The sequence below is a fragment of the Oncorhynchus keta genome, chromosome 27 (genome assembly GCF_023373465.1).
Source record: "Oncorhynchus keta strain PuntledgeMale-10-30-2019 chromosome 27, Oket_V2, whole genome shotgun sequence".
NCBI classification, from domain to species: domain Eukaryota; kingdom Metazoa; phylum Chordata; class Actinopteri; order Salmoniformes; family Salmonidae; genus Oncorhynchus; species Oncorhynchus keta.
In genome coordinates, this window is record NC_068447.1 from 16,449,445 (window position 1) to 16,466,352 (window position 16,908).

A 16,908-nucleotide genomic window follows, 5' to 3' on the forward strand; every position below is an offset into this window, starting at 1 on the left:
GGCAAAACCCTTCATTGGCGGGATGTTAAAGGTAGCAAAATAAATGCCTTGGTTTGAAAGGTGTAATATATGTGTCATCCATCCCTCCATCCCTCCATCCATCCATCCCTCCATGCATCCATCCCTCTATCCCTCCATCCATCCATCCCTCTATCCCTCCATCCCTCTATCCCTCCATCCCTCTATCCCTCCATCCCTCCATCCCTCTATCCCTCTATCCCTCCATCCCTCTATCCCTCCATCCCTCTATCCCTCCATCCCTCTATCCCTCCATCCCTCCATCCCTCCATCCCTCCATCCCTCTATCCCTCCATCCCTCTATCCCTCCATCCCTCTATCCCTCCATCCCTCCATCCCTCTATCCCTCTATCCCTCCATCCCTCTATCCCTCCATCCCTCTATCCCTCCATCCCTCTATCCCTCTATCCCTCCATCCCTCTATCCCTCCATCCCTCCATCCCTCCATCCATCCATCCCTCTATCCCTCTATCCCTCCATCCCTCTATCCCTCCATCCCTCTATCCCTCCATCCCTCTATCCCTCTATCCCTCCATCCCTCCATCCCTCCATCCCTCCATCCCTCTACTCTTCCCCTATTTCCACCATTCTGATACCCCAACACCGATCATGGGAGAATATTAATTGTATACTCCTCGCTTCCTCTCTCCTCACTCCTTCTCAAAACCCATTGGAGGAGAAGTTCATACAGGAGGTAATTCTGGCTTTCTCGTGCAATGGGTTTTGAGAAGGAGTGAGGAGAAAGGATGCGAGGAGCGAACAATTCAGATGCTCCCCACGAAAATCTAATTTGGCCTTGCTGAGTGGGGCTTTTGATTGGCTATCATAAGTCAGAGATGACAGTGATTGGCTATCAGAAGCCAGGGGGAGAGGGGGAATTATCTAAACTGGCAGGAAGACAGGGGAGAACACAGCAGAGGGTGAGGGGATTGCCTCTCAAAACACCCCTGCCAAACATTCACACAGTAGAACAACAGAATGTGAAAAACGGAAGGAAGCTACTGTTTGATGACTACGACTCAGACGCCATTTCAGTCCCACTCGAGTGGTCCCAGTTCTGTCACACAAGTCTGTGATTGGGTAATTACCACATATTCAACTTGAGGGAGGGATTTGATTGGCTGCAGAGGGCAGGAGGGGTGGAGCATGGCCATTTGCATGAACACTGACTGAGGGAGAAAATCAGAATGGGAGCAGATTATCCCGCTGGTTCCACATGGGAGAGAGAGAGCTCTGGATAGGCAAGATAAGGAAATGTATATCAAACTGCTGCCAGCCAAATATGTATCCAATAACCAAAAAGCACAAACAATTTATAATAAAGCCAAATAGCGATGGAAGAGGCTTCACCCTACAGCGGGATGGGAAGGGGTATTTTTAGCATGGCTGGTGATAATTACTATCTATTCAGTGTGTTCAGCAGGAGAGCCAGATCTGAAATGCCACTGTGAGGGCTACGCACGTACACACACACACAGTTACATTACACACACAGGCATGCACACACAGTTACATTACACACACAGGCACGCACACACACACACAGTTACATTACACACACACACACACACAAGTTCTGATCTCTACCGAGTAGGGAACCCAACCGTTTAATTACACATTCAGAAAGTTCAATACGCAATTAGAGACAATCACACTGTCTTAGCTCTTCTTGCAACAAGATCTCATAGTTTCCCTTCCAAACCGACATTATGGATGAACGTCTATTTTTTTACGCCTTAATTCTGGATAGTTACAGGGATAATTCCATATGGTTACAGGGTTAGATCCACATGGTTACAGGGATAATTCCATATGGTTACAGGGTTAGATCCACATGGTTACAGGGTTAATTCCATATGGTTACAGGGTTAGATCCACATGGTTACAGGGTTAATTCCATATGGTTACAGGGTTAGATCCACATGGTTACAGGGATAATTCCATATGGTTACAGGGTTAGATCCACATGGGTACAGGGTTAATTCCATATGGTTACAGGGTTAGATCCACATGGGTACAGGGATAATTCCATATGGTTACAGGGTTAGATCCACATGGGTACAGGGTTAATTCCATATGGTTACAGGGTTAGATCCACATGGTTACAGGGTTAGATCCACATGGGTACAGGGTTAATTCCATATGGTTACAGGGATAATTCCATATGGTTACAGGGTTAGATCCACATGGGTACAGGGTTAATTCCATATGGTTACAGGGTTAGATCCACATGGTTACAGGGATAATTCCATATGGTTACAGGGTTAGATCCACATGGGTACAGGGTTAATTCCATATGGTTACAGGGTTAGATCCACATGGTTACAGGGTTAGATCCACATGGTTACAGGGTTAGATCCACATGGTTACAGGGATAATTCCATATGGTTACAGGGTTAGATCCACATGGGTACAGGGATAATTCCATATGGTTACAGGGTTAGATCCACATGGTTACAGGGTTAGATCCACATGGTTACAGGGTTAGATCCACATGGTTACAGGGATAATTCCATATGGTTACAGGGTTAGATCCACATGGGTACAGGGTTAATTCCATATGGTTACAGGGTTAATTCCATATGGTTACAGGGTTAGATCCACATGGGTACAGGGTTAATTCCATATGGTTACAGGGTTAATTCCATATGGTTACAGGGTTAGATCCACATGGGTACAGGGTTAATTCCATATAGTTACAGGGTTAGATCCACATGGTTACAGGGTTAGATCCACATGGTTACAGGGTTAGATCCACATGGTTACAGGGATAATTCCATATGGTTACAGGGTTAGATCCACATGGGTACAGGGTTAATTCCATATGGTTACAGGGTTAATTCCATATGGTTACAGGGTTAGATCCACATGGGTACAGGGTTAGATCCACATGGGTACAGGGTTCATTCCATATGGTTACAGGGTTAGATCCACATGGTTACAGGGTTCATTCCATATGGTTACAGGGTTCATTCCATATGGTTACAGGGTTAGATCCACATGGGTACAGGGTTAATTCCATATGGTTACAGGGTTCATTCCATATGGTTACAGGGTTAGATCCACATGGTTACAGGGTTAGATCCACATGGGTACAGGGTTCATTCCATATGGTTACAGGGTTAGATCCACATGGTTACAGGGTTAATTCCATATGGTTACAGGGATAATTCCATATGGTTACAGGGTTAGATCCACATGGTTACAGGGTTAGATCCACATGGTTACAGGGATAATTCCATATGGTTACAGGGTTAGATCCACATGGTTACAGGGTTAATTCCATATGGTTACAGGGTTAGATCCACATGCTTACAGGGTTAGATCCACATGGGTACAGGGATAATTCCATATGGTTACAGGGTTAGATCCACATGGTTACAGGGTTAATTCCATATGGTTACAGGGTTAGATCCACATGGGTACAGGGATAATTCCATATGGTTACAGGGTTAGATCCACATGGTTACAGGGTTAATTCCACATGGTTACAGGGTTAGATCCACATGGGTACAGGGATAATTCCATATGGTTACAGGGTTAGATCCACATGGGTACAGGGTTAATTCCATATGGTTACAGGGTTAATTCCATATGGTTACAGGGTTAGATCCACATGGGTACAGGGTTAATTCCATATAGTTACAGGGTTAGATCCACATGGTTACAGGGTTAGATCCACATGGTTACAGGGTTAGATCCACATGGTTACAGGGATAATTCCATATGGTTACAGGGTTAGATCCACATGGGTACAGGGTTAATTCCATATGGTTACAGGGTTAATTCCATATGGTTACAGGGTTAGATCCACATGGGTACAGGGTTAGATCCACATGGGTACAGGGTTCATTCCATATGGTTACAGGGTTAGATCCACATGGTTACAGGGTTCATTCCATATGGTTACAGGGTTCATTCCATATGGTTACAGGGTTAGATCCACATGGGTACAGGGTTAATTCCATATGGTTACAGGGTTCATTCCATATGGTTACAGGGTTAGATCCACATGGTTACAGGGTTAGATCCACATGGGTACAGGGTTCATTCCATATGGTTACAGGGTTAGATCCACATGGTTACAGGGTTAATTCCATATGGTTACAGGGATAATTCCATATGGTTACAGGGTTAGATCCACATGGTTACAGGGTTAGATCCACATGGTTACAGGGATAATTCCATATGGTTACAGGGTTAGATCCACATGGTTACAGGGTTAATTCCATATGGTTACAGGGTTAGATCCACATGGTTACAGGGTTAGATCCACATGGGTACAGGGATAATTCCATATGGTTACAGGGTTAGATCCACATGGTTACAGGGTTAATTCCATATGGTTACAGGGTTAGATCCACATGGTTACAGGGATAATTCCATATGGTTACAGGGTTAGATCCACATGGTTACAGGGTTAATTCCATATGGTTACAGGGTTAGATCCACATGGTTACAGGGTTAGATCCACATGGGTACAGGGTTCATTCCATATGGTTACAGGGTTAGATCCACATGGTTACAGGGTTAATTCCATATGGTTACAGGGTTAGATCCACATGGTTACAGGGTTAATTCCATATGGTTACAGGGTTAGATCCACATGGTTACAGGGTTAATTCCATATGGTTACAGGGTTAGATCCACATGGTTACAGGGTTAGATCCACATGGGTACAGGGTTCATTACATATGGTTACAGGGTTAGATCCACATGGTTACAGGGTTAATTCCATATGGTTACAGGGTTACATCCACATGGTTACAGGGTTAGAGCCACATGGTTACAGGGTTAGATCCACATGGTTACAGGGTTAGATCCACATGGTTACAGGGTTAAATCCACATGGTTACAGGGTTAGATCCACATGGTTACAGGGTTAGATCCACATGGTTACAGGGATAATTCCATATGGTTACAGGGTTAGATCCACATGGTTACAGGGTTAGATCCACATGGTTACAGGGTTAATTCCATATGGTTACAGGGTTACATCCACATGGTTACAGGGTTAGATCCACATGGTTACAGGGTTAGATCCACATGGTTACAGGGTTAGATCCACATGGTTACAGGGTTAGATCCACATGGTTACAGGGATAATTCCATATGGTTACAGGGTTAGATCCACATGGTTACAGGGTTAGATCCACATGGTTACAGGGTTAGATCCACATGGTTACAGGCTTAGATCCACATGGTTACAGGGTTAGATCCACATGGTTACAGGGTTAGATCCACATGGTTACAGGGTTAATTCCATATGGTTACAGGGTTACATCCACATGGTTACAGGGTTAGATCCACATGGTTACAGGGTTAGATCCACATGGTTACAGGGTTAGATCCACATGGTTACAGGGTTAGATCCACATGGTTACAGGGATAATTCCATATGGTTACAGGGTTAGATCCACATGGTTACAGGGTTAGATCCACATGGTTACAGGGTTAGATCCACATGGTTACAGGCTTAGATCCACATGGTTACAGGGTTAGATCCACATGGTTACAGGGTTAGATCCATATGGTTACAGGGTTAGATCCACATGCTTACAGGGTTAGATCCACATGGTTACAGGGTTAGATCCACATGGTTACAGGGTTCTCTTCAATTATAATCACAGCCGTATATATTCCCCCCCAAGCAGACACATCGATGGCTCTGAAAGAACTTTATTTGACTCTTTGCAAACTGGAATCCATACATCCTGATACTGCATTCAATGTAGCTGGGGATTTTAACAAGGCTAATCTGAAAACAAGACTCCCTAAATTATATCAGCATATCGACTGCGCAACCAGGGCGGGAAAAACCTTGGATCATTGTTACTCTAACTTCCGCAACGCATATAAGTCCCTGCCCCGCCCTCCTTTCGGAAAAGCTGACCACGACTCCATTTTGCTGATCCCTGCCTACAAACAGAAACTAAAACAAGAGGCTCCCACGCTGAGGTCTGTCCAACGCTGGTCCGACCAAGCTGATTCCACACTCCAAGACTGCTTCCATCTCGTGGACTATGTTTCGTATTGTGTCAGACAGCAACATTGACGAATACGCTGATTCGGTGTGCGAGTTCATTAGAATGTGCGTTGAAGATGTCGTTCCCATAGCAACGATTAAAACATTCCCTAACCAGAAACCGTGGATTGATGGCAGCATTCGCGTGAAACTGAAAGCGCGAACCACTGCTTTTAATCAGGGCAAGGTGACTGGTAACATGACCGAATACAAACAGTGCAGTTATTCCCTCCGCAAGGCTATCAAACAAGCTAAGCGTCAGTATAGAGACAAAGTAGAATCTCAATTCAACGGCTCAGACACAAGAGGTATGTGGCAGGGTATACAGTCAATTACGGACTACAAGAAGAAAACCAGCCCAGTCACGGACCAGGATGTCTTGCTCCCAGGCAGACTAAATAACTTTTTTGCCCGCTTTGAGGACAATACAGTGCAACGAAAACATGCGGCCTCTCCTTCACTGCAGCCGAGGTGAGTAAAACATTTAAACATGTTAACCCTCGCAAGGCTGCAGGCCCAGACGGCATCCCCAGCCGCGCCCTCAGAGCATGCGCAGACCAGCTGGCTGGTGTGTTTACGGACATATTCAATCAATCCCTATACCAGTCTGCTATTCCCACATGCTTCCAGAGGGCCACCATAGTTCCTGTTCCCAAGAAAGCTAAGGTAACTGAGTTAAATGACTACCGCCCCGTAGCACTCACTTCCGTCATCATGAAGTGCTTTGAGAGACTAGTCAAGGACCATATCACCTCCACCCTACCTGACACCCTAGACCCACTCCAATTTGCTTACCGCCCAAATAGGTCCACAGACGATGCAATCTCAACCACACTGCACACTGCCCTAACCCATCTGGACAAGAGGAATACCTATGTGAGAATGCTGTTCATCGACTACAGCTCGGCATTTAACACCATAGTACCCTCCAAGCTCGTCATCAAGCTCGAGACCCTGGGTCTCGACCCCGCCCTGTGCAACTGGGTACTGGACTTCCTGACGGGCCGCCCCAGGTGGTGAGGGTAGGCAACAACATCTCCACCCCGCTGATCCTCAACACTGGGGCCCCACAAGGGTGTGTTCTGAGCCCTCTCCTGTACTCCCTGTTCACCCACGACTGCGTGGCCACGCACGCCTCCAACTCAATCATCAAGTTTGCGGACGACACAACAGTGGTAGGCTTGATTACCAACAACGACGAGACGGCTTACAGGGAGGAGGTGAGGGCCCTCGGAGTGTGGTGTCAGGAAAATAACCAACAACCATAATTCAATGTCAACAAAGCTAAGGAGATGATTGTGGACTTCAGGAAACAGCAGAGGGAACACCCCGCCATCCATCGATGGGACAGTAATGGAGAGGGTAGTAAGTTTTAAGTTCCTCGGCATACACATCACAGACAAACTGAATTGGTCCACTCACACAGACAGCATCGTGAAGAAGGCGCAGAAGCGCCTCTTCAACCTCAGGAGGCTGAAGAAATTCGGGTTGTCACCAAAAGCTCTCACAAACTTCTACAGATGCACAATCGAGAGCATCCTGGCGGGCTGCATCACCGCCTGGTACGGCAACTGCTCCGCCCACAACCGTAAGGCTCTCCAGAGGGTAGTGAGGTCTGCACAACGCATCACCGGGGGCAAACTACCTGCCGTCCAGGACACCTACACCACCCGATGTTACAGGAAGGCCATAAAGATCATCAAGGACAACAACCACCCGAGCCACTGCCTGTTCACCTCGCTATCATCCAGAAGGCGAGGTCAGTACAGGTGCATCAAAGCTGGGACCGCGAGACTGAAAAACAGCTTCTATCTCAAGGCCATCAGACTGTTAAACAGCAACCACTAACATTGAGTGGCCGCTGCCAACACACTGACTCAACTCCAGCCACTTTAATAATGGGAACTGATGGGAAATGATGTAAAATATATTACCAGCCACTTTAAACAATGCTACCTAATATAATGTTTACATACCCTACATTATTCATCTCATATGTATACGTATATACTGTACTCTATATCATCTACTGCATCCTTATGTAATACATGTATCACTAGCCACTTTAACTATGCCACTTTGTTTACATACTCATCTCATATGTATTAACTGTACTCGATACCATCTACTGTATCTTGCCTATGCTGCTCTGTACAATCACTCATTCATATATCTTTATGTACATATTCTTTATCCCCTTACACTGTGTATAAGACAGTAGTTTTGGAATTGTTAGTTAGATTACTTGTTGGTTATTACTGCATTGTCGGAACTAGAAGCAGAGGCATTTCGCTACACTCGCATTAACATCTGCTAACCATGTGTACACTGAGGAAGGTATATATCCACGTTCTCAGCACCTGTTCAAACGTCCGAAAACACAGTCTTTTTCTAGTGATCAGCCTCCTATTTTTACAGCACTCAAACGCACTGCGCAGCAACCTTCTGATTTAACAGCACAATATGGACACACATACACACACACACACACACAATACACATACACGCACAAACACACAGGCACGCACACACACACAACACACAAAATCAAAACCCTGAGTTTAGGACAATAAACTGGTCGATACGTTCTGAACGTATCTGATCCCAGATAGTCCCCATCTCAGGGGACCAGGTGATAATGATATAGGGACTAGATTACATGACCTGTCATTATCTCTGCTTAGACACTCACATTACCTCCCCTCCATCATCCCCATTACCTCTGAACAGTCAGCACACAATTACACATCACTGGGCTGTCACCATGGCAACAGCGGACCCATAGCTTCCTACAGTACCTACCTACCTACCTGTGTTGAATCGCTTGAATCTCAAAATGGCTGATGGGAGTCCGCAGGTAAAATGGAATCATCCCCAGCAGAATTGACATCAAGTTTCAAGAAATTATCTGACGTCAATGTAGGCTACCTGTAATTCTTTAGTAGTGACCAGAGCTGGGTCGTTCTTTAGTAGTGACCAGAGCTGGGTCGTTCTTTAGTAGTGACGAGAGCTGGGTCGTTCTTTAGTAGTGACCAGAGCTGGGTCGTTCTTTAGTAGTGACCAGAGCTGGGTCGTTCTTTAGTAGTGACCAGAGCTGGGTCGTTCTTTATAATAATAATAATAATAATAATATATGCCATTTAGCAGACGCTTTTATCCAAAGCGACTTACAGTCATGTGTGCATACATTCTACGTATGGGTGGTCCCGGGAATCGAACCCACTACCCTGGCGTTACAAGCGCCATGCTCTACCAACTGAGCTACAGACCAGAGCTGGGTCGTTCTTTAGTAGTGACGAGAGCTGGGTCGTTCTTTAGTAGTGACCAGAGCTGGGTCGTTCTTTAGTAGTGACCAGAGCTGGGTCGTTCTTTAGTAGTGACCAGAGCTGGGTCGTTCTTTAGTAGTGACCAGAGCTGGGTCGTTCTTTAGTAGTGACCAGAGCTGGGTCGTTCTTTAGTAGTGACCAGAGCTGGGTCGTGTTAAGGCACCAAACTGAAGAAAACGGGAGATCAACTCAGATTCAGATTGTTTAATACTGTGGTCACATGTATAGGGTTGCAGGTGTGATTGCAGGGTACAGCGAAAATATTATAATAGAAATAGCACTATATAATAACAACAGTAGCAGTGATGAATATATACATGTCCACTGGGGTGGAGGCAGTGTAAAGACTGTTGAGGGGCTAGAGGGGATGACCACAGGGGGAACAGCAGCACAGCAGCATGACCATAGGGGTAGAGGGGGAATGACCAAAGGGGGAACAGCAGAATGACCACAGGGGGAAAAGCAGAATGACCATTGAGGGGAAGAGGGGGAATGACCACAGGGGGAACAGCAGCATGACCATTGAGGGGCTGGAGGGAATGACCATAGGGGGAGAAGCAAAATGACCACAGGGGGAACAGCAGAATGACCATTGAGGGGAAGAGGGGGAATGACCACAGGGGGAACAGCAGCATGACCATTGAGGGGCTGGAGGGAATAACCATAGGGGGAGAAGCAAAATGACCACAGGGGGAACAGCAGAATGACCATTGAGGGGAAGAGGGGGAATGACCACAGGGGGAACAGCAGAATGACCATTGAGGGGAAGAGGGGGAATGACCACAGGGGGAACAGCAGCATGACCATTGAGGGGCTGGAGGGAATGACCATAGGGGGAGAAGCAAAATGACCATTGAGGGGAAGAGGGGGAATGACCACAGGGGGAACAGCAGAATGACCATTGAGGGGGTGGAGGGAATGACCACAGGGGGAGCAGCAGAATGACCATTGATGGGGTGGGGGGAATGACCACAAGAGGAGCAGCAGAATGACCATTGAGGGGGTGGGGGGAATGACCACAAGAGGAGCAGCCGAATGACCATTGAGGGGGTGGGGGGAATGACCACAAGAGGAGCAGCAGAATGACCATTGAGGGGCTGGACGGAATGACCACAAGAGGAGCAGCAGAATGACCATTGAGGGGGTGGGGGGAATGACCACAGGGGGAGCAGCAGAATGACCATTGGGGGGGTGGGGGGAATGACCACAGGGGAGCAGAAAAATTACCATTGAGGGGTGGGGGGAATGACCAGAGGGAGCAGAAAAATTACTATTGAGGGGGGGGGGAATGACCACAGGGGGAACAGCAGAATGACCATTGAGTGAAATAAAAACAAAAAAGTAATAATATACATATTAACAACTGCAACAGTGATGAATGTCGTTGGGGTGGGGGCAGAGTAAACACTGTTAGGGGGTGGAATGTCCATAGAGAGAGTAGAAGGGGGGGGAGCAACAGGATAAAGAATGTCCATGGGGAAGTAGCAGGTAAGGTAAGTGAGAGTTGGGGGCGTGTGCAGAGGGGTGTCAATGGGGGGAGTTGTTGATCATGTCCAATAAGAGCACACGTTTACATTTTTCCTTTTCAAAACATTACTTAGTCATCATTGAAAGTGCAATGTGAAATGGAGCATGTACTTATTTTATTTTCTTAACTAGGCAAGTCAGTTGTTTTTTTTACTGTTTCCAACGCGTACTGAGAGAGGGAGCGTCATACTATCAAACCTATAGCCCTGTCAATAAACTGAAACAACAGTCCTCACTTTACTGAGCTCATCTCTGACAAATGATTACATCCATAAACTACTGCTGCTGCCCTCGACACTAACAGCCTGAGTCCCATCACACTCACTGATGCAGACACTGAGAGGACTAACCAAACACTACTGATACAGACACTGAGAGGACTAACCAAACATTAATGATACAGACACTGAGAGGACTAACCAAACATTACTGATACAGACACTGAGAGGACTAACCAAACACTACTGATACAGACACTGAGAGGACTAACCAAACATTAATGATACAGACACTGAGAGGACTAACCAAACATTAATGATACAGACACTGAGAGGACTAACCAAACATTACTGATACAGACACTGAGAGGACTAACCAAACATTAATGATACAGACACTGAGAGGACTAACCAAACACTACTGATACAGACACTGAGAGGACTAACCAAACATTAATGATACAGACACTGAGAGGACTAACCAAACATTAATGATACAGACACTGAGAGGACTAACCAAACATTACTGATACAGACACTGAGAGGACTAACCAAACATTACTGATACAGACACTGAGAGGACTAACCAACCACTACTGATACAGACACTGAGAGGACTAACCAAACATTAATGATACAGACACTGAGAGGACTAACCAAACATTACTGATACAGACACTGAGAGGACTAACCAAACATTACTGATACAGACACTGAGAGGACTAACCAAACATTAATGATACAGACACTGAGAGGACTAACCAAACACTACTGATACAGACACTGAGAGGACTAACCAAACACTACTGATACAGACACTGAGAGGACTAACCAAACACTACTGATACAGACACTGAGAGGACTAACCAAACACTACTGATACAGACACTGAGAGGACTAACCAAACATTACAGATACAGACACTGAGAGGACTAACCAAACATTAATGATACAGACACTGAGAGGACTAACCAAACATTACTGATACAGACACTGAGAGGACTAACCAAACATTACTGATACAGACACTGAAAGGACTAACCAAACATTACTGATACAGACACTGAGAGTACTAACCAAACATTACTGATACAGACACTGAGAGGACTAACCAAACATTACTGATACAGACACTGAGAGGACTAACCAAACATTAATGATACAGACACTGAGAGGACTAACCAAACATTACTGATACTGACACTGAGACGACTAACCAAACATTACTGATACAGACACCGAGAGGACTAACCAAACAGACAAATTAAACATTACTGATACCGACACTGAGAGGACTAACCAAACATTAATGATACAGACACTGAGAGAACTAACCAAACATTACTGATACAGACACTGAGAGGACTAACCAAACATTACTGATACAGACACTGAGAGGAATAACCAAACATTACTGATACAGACACTGAGAGGACTAACCAAACATTACTGATACAGACACTGAGAGGACTAACCAAACATTACTGATACAGACACTGAGAGGACTAACCAAACATTACTGATACAGACACGGAGAGGACTAACCAAACACTACTGATACAGACACTGAGAGGACTAACCAAACACTACTGATACAGACACTGAGAGGACTAACCAAACATTACTGATACAGACACTGAGAGGACTAACCAAACACTACTGATACAGACACTGAGAGGACTAACCAAACATTAATGATACAGACACTGAGAGGACTAACCAAACATTAATGATACAGACACTGAGAGGACTAACCAAACATTAATGATACAGACACTGAGAGGACTAACCAAACATTAATGATACAGACACTGAGAGGACTAACCAAACATTACTGATACAGACACTGAGAGGACTATCCAAACATATTAATGAAATAATCTGGTGGACAACATCAACAAAGCCCTTAAATGCCAATTTGTTTTGCTTCTGTAAAATGAGGGGGGACCTGCTGACACAGGTGAGAAGGGGGGAGCAATTCCTGGGTCAGTGTTAAAAGACTGGGCAATATTAAGAGACCAGGGTCAGTGTTAAGAGACCAGAGTCAGTGTTAAAAGACTGGGCAATATTAAAATATCAAATCAAATCAAATCAAATTTTATTTGTCACATACACATGGTTAGCAGATGCTAATGCGAGTGTAGCGAAATGCTTGTGCTTCTAGTTCCGACAATGCAGTGATAACCAACAAGTAATCTAACTAACAATTCCAAAACTACTGTCTTATACACAGTGTAAGGGGATAAGGAATATGTACATAAGGATATATGAATGAGTGATGGTACAGAGCAGCATACAGTAGATGGTATCGAGTACAGTATATACATATGAGATGAGTGTGTAGACAAAGTAAACAAAGTGGCATAGTTAAAGTGGCTAGTGATACATGAATTACATAAGGATGCAGTCGATGATGTAGAGTACAGTATATACATATGCATATGAGATTAATAATGTAGGGTAAGTAACATTATATAAGGTAGCATTGTTTAAAGTGGCTAGTGATATATTTACATAATTTCCCATTATTAAAATGGCTGGAGTTGGGTCAGTGTCAATGACAGTGTGTTGGCAGCAGCCACTCAATGTTAGTGGTGGCTGTTTAACAGTCTGATGGCCTTGAGATAGAAGCTGTTTTTCAGTCTCTCGGTCCCAGCTTTGATGCACCTGTACTGACCTCGCCTTCTGGATGATAGCGGGGTGAACAGGCAGTGGTTCGGGTGGTTGATGTCCTTGATGATCTTTATGGCCTTCCTGTAACAACGGGTGGTGTAGGTGTCCTGGAGGGCAGGTAGTTTGCCCCGGTGATGCGTTGTGCAGTCCTCACTACCCTCTGGAGAGCCTTACGGTTGAGGGCGGAGCAGTTGCCGTACCAGGCGGTGATACAGCCCGCCAGGATGCTCTCGATTGTGCATCTGTAGAAGTTTGTGAGTGCTTTTGGTGACAAGCCAAATTTCTTCAGCCTCCTGAGGTTGAATAGGCGCTGCTGCGCCTTCTTCACGACGCTGTCAGTGTGAGTGGACCAATTCCGTTTGTCTGTGATGTGTATGCCGAGGAACTTAAAACTAGCTACCCTCTCCACTACTGTTCCATCGATGTGGATAGGGGGGTGTTCCCTCTGCTGTTTCCTGAAGTCCACAATCATCTCCTTAGTTTTGTTGACGTTGAGTGTGAGGTTATTTTCCTGACACCACACTCCGAGGGCCCTCACCTCCTCCCTGTAGGCCGTCTCGTCGTTGTTGGTAATCAAGCCTACCACTGTTGTGTCATCCGCAAACTTGATGATTGAGTTGGAGGCGTGCGTGGCCACACAGTCGTGGGTGAACAGGGAGTACAGGAGAGGGCTTAGAACGCACCCTTGTGGGGCCCCCGTGTTGAGGATCAGCGGGGAGGAGATGTTGTTGCCTACCCTCACCACCTGGGGGCGGCCCGTCAGGAAGTCCAGTACCCAGTTGCACAGGGCGGGGTCGAGACCCAGGGTCTCGAGCTTGATGACGAGCTTGGAGGTTACTATGGTGTTGAATGCCGAGCTGTAGTCGATGAACAGCATTCTCACATAGGTATTCCTCTTGTCCAGATGGGTTAGGGCAGTGTGCAGTGTGGTTGAGATTGCATCGTCTGTGGACCTATTTGGGCGGTAAGCAAATTGGAGTGGGTCTAGGGTGTCAGGTAGGGTGGAGGTGATATGGTCCTTGACTAGTCTCTCAAAGCACTTCATGATGACGGAAGTGAGTGTTACGGGACGGTAGTCGTTTAGCTCAGTTACCTTAGCTTTCTTGGGAACAGGAACAATGGTGGCCCTCTTGAAGCATCTGGGAACAGCAGACTGGTATAGGGATTGATTGAATATATTCCGTAAACACACCGGCCAGCTGGTCTGCGCATGCTCTGAGGGCGCGGCTGGGGATGCCGTCTGGGCCTGCAGCCTTGCGAGGGTTAACATGTTTAAATGTTTTACTCACCTCGGCTGCAGTGAAGGAGAGACCGCATGTTTTCGTTGCAGGCCGTGTCAGTGGCACTGTATTGTCCTCAAAGCGGGCAAAAAAGTTATTTAGTCTGCCTGGGAGCAAGACATCCTGGTCCGTGACTGGGCTGGGTTTCTTCTTGTAGTCCGTGATTGACTGTAGACCCTGCCACATGCCTCTTGTGTCTGAGCCATTGAATTGAGAGACCAGGGTCAGTGGAGACCAGGGTCAGTGTTAAGAGACCAGGGTCAGTGTTAAGAGACCAGGGTCAGTATTAAGAGACCAGGATCAGTATTAAGAGACCAGGGTCAGTATTAAGAGACCAGGGTCAGTGTTAAGAGACCAGGGTCGGTATTAAGAGACCGGGGTCAGTGTTAAGAGACCAGGGTCAGTATTAAGAGACCAGGGTCAGTGTTAAGAGACCAGGGTCAGTGTTAAGAGACCAGGGTCAGTATTAAGAGACCAGGGTCAGTGTTAAGAGACCAGGGTCAGTGTTAAGAGACCAGGGTCAGTATTAAGAGACCAGGGTCAGTGTTAAGAGACCAGGGTCAGTGTTAAGAGACCAGGGTCAGTGTTAAGAGACCAGGGTCAGTGTTAAGAGACCAGGGGCAGTGTTAAGAGACCAGGGGCAGTGTTAAGAGACCAGGATCCGTGTTAAGAGACCAGGGTCAGTGTTAAGGGACCAGGGTCAGTGTTAAGAGACCAGGGTCAGTGTTAAGAGACCAGGGTCAGTGTTAAGAGACCAGGGTCAGTATTAAGAGACCAGGGTCAGTGTTAAGAGACCAGGGTCAGTGTTAAGGGACCAGGGTCAGTGTTAAGAGACCAGGGTCAGTGTTGATTTCAATATAGGATGCATTGAAGAGTTGAATTTCTAAACACTACATACAGTACAGTATATATCCATTTTCAGAAATATTGGTAAATTAGCTTTTATTGTTTAAAGAAATTCTGAGAAATTCTGAGAGATTGGTGTTTTTTCCAATCATGGCTTGGGGATGTTCTATAACACATGTATTTGTTCACTTTTGTTTTTGCAAAATGTTGTATATTGGCCTCCCTCTCAGGGAAATAAGTAGTACTGTTAGGTTTTACAGTGAAATGTAACAAATAAGTACCTGTTTAATAAAGAACTGTACAAACAACACATTTAAACACATTTTTGTAGTAATAATTGAATACAGTAATATGAGATCTGTATGTAAATCATTTAATCTTTTAGCAGATGCTCTCATCTAAAGTGATTTACAGAAAGTGCATTAAAACAGTGAGGTGAATTAACCACATATCACAGTCAAATATACAGGATACCAACATTCCATTCCTGCTAAATAATGAATATATATCGTTTTACAAAATTAAAACATTTCCATACATTACTATAATCTATGATTAAAAAAATCTGAGAACAATAATATTGTACAGACATGAAGGCACCAATAAGCAATCATTTCTGATTAAAAAACACAAATGTGAAAAATTTGGGCATATTGCGTAACAAAATCCCCCCAAAACCTGAAAACTATTTGTAATCCTTCAATTGGAAATTCAATTCACCTCGCCCTTCAATCCAATCCCCTCGACACACACACACACACACACACACACACACACACACACACACACACACACACACACACACACACACACACACACACACACACACACACACACACACACACACTTGCACACATGCTAAAGTTGCTCTCTCTCTGCTAAAGCCGCTCAAATGGCATATATAAATGGATTTGAAGCATAACTGAGGTAGACAAAAAGCTGTGTTGGACTGAGTATGCAGATATGTCTGAGTCTATTTCTGCATGCTCTTGTCT

The 16,908-nt window shown here is 45.3% G+C and overlaps 1 protein-coding gene across 1 annotated transcript in view; it reads right to left on the minus strand.

The window, feature by feature from the left end:
* The window catches only part of cacna2d3a (calcium channel, voltage-dependent, alpha 2/delta subunit 3a), a 418,957-nt gene that overhangs the window by 261,953 nt on the left and 140,096 nt on the right, over positions 1–16,908 (minus strand). The window lies entirely within an intron of this gene.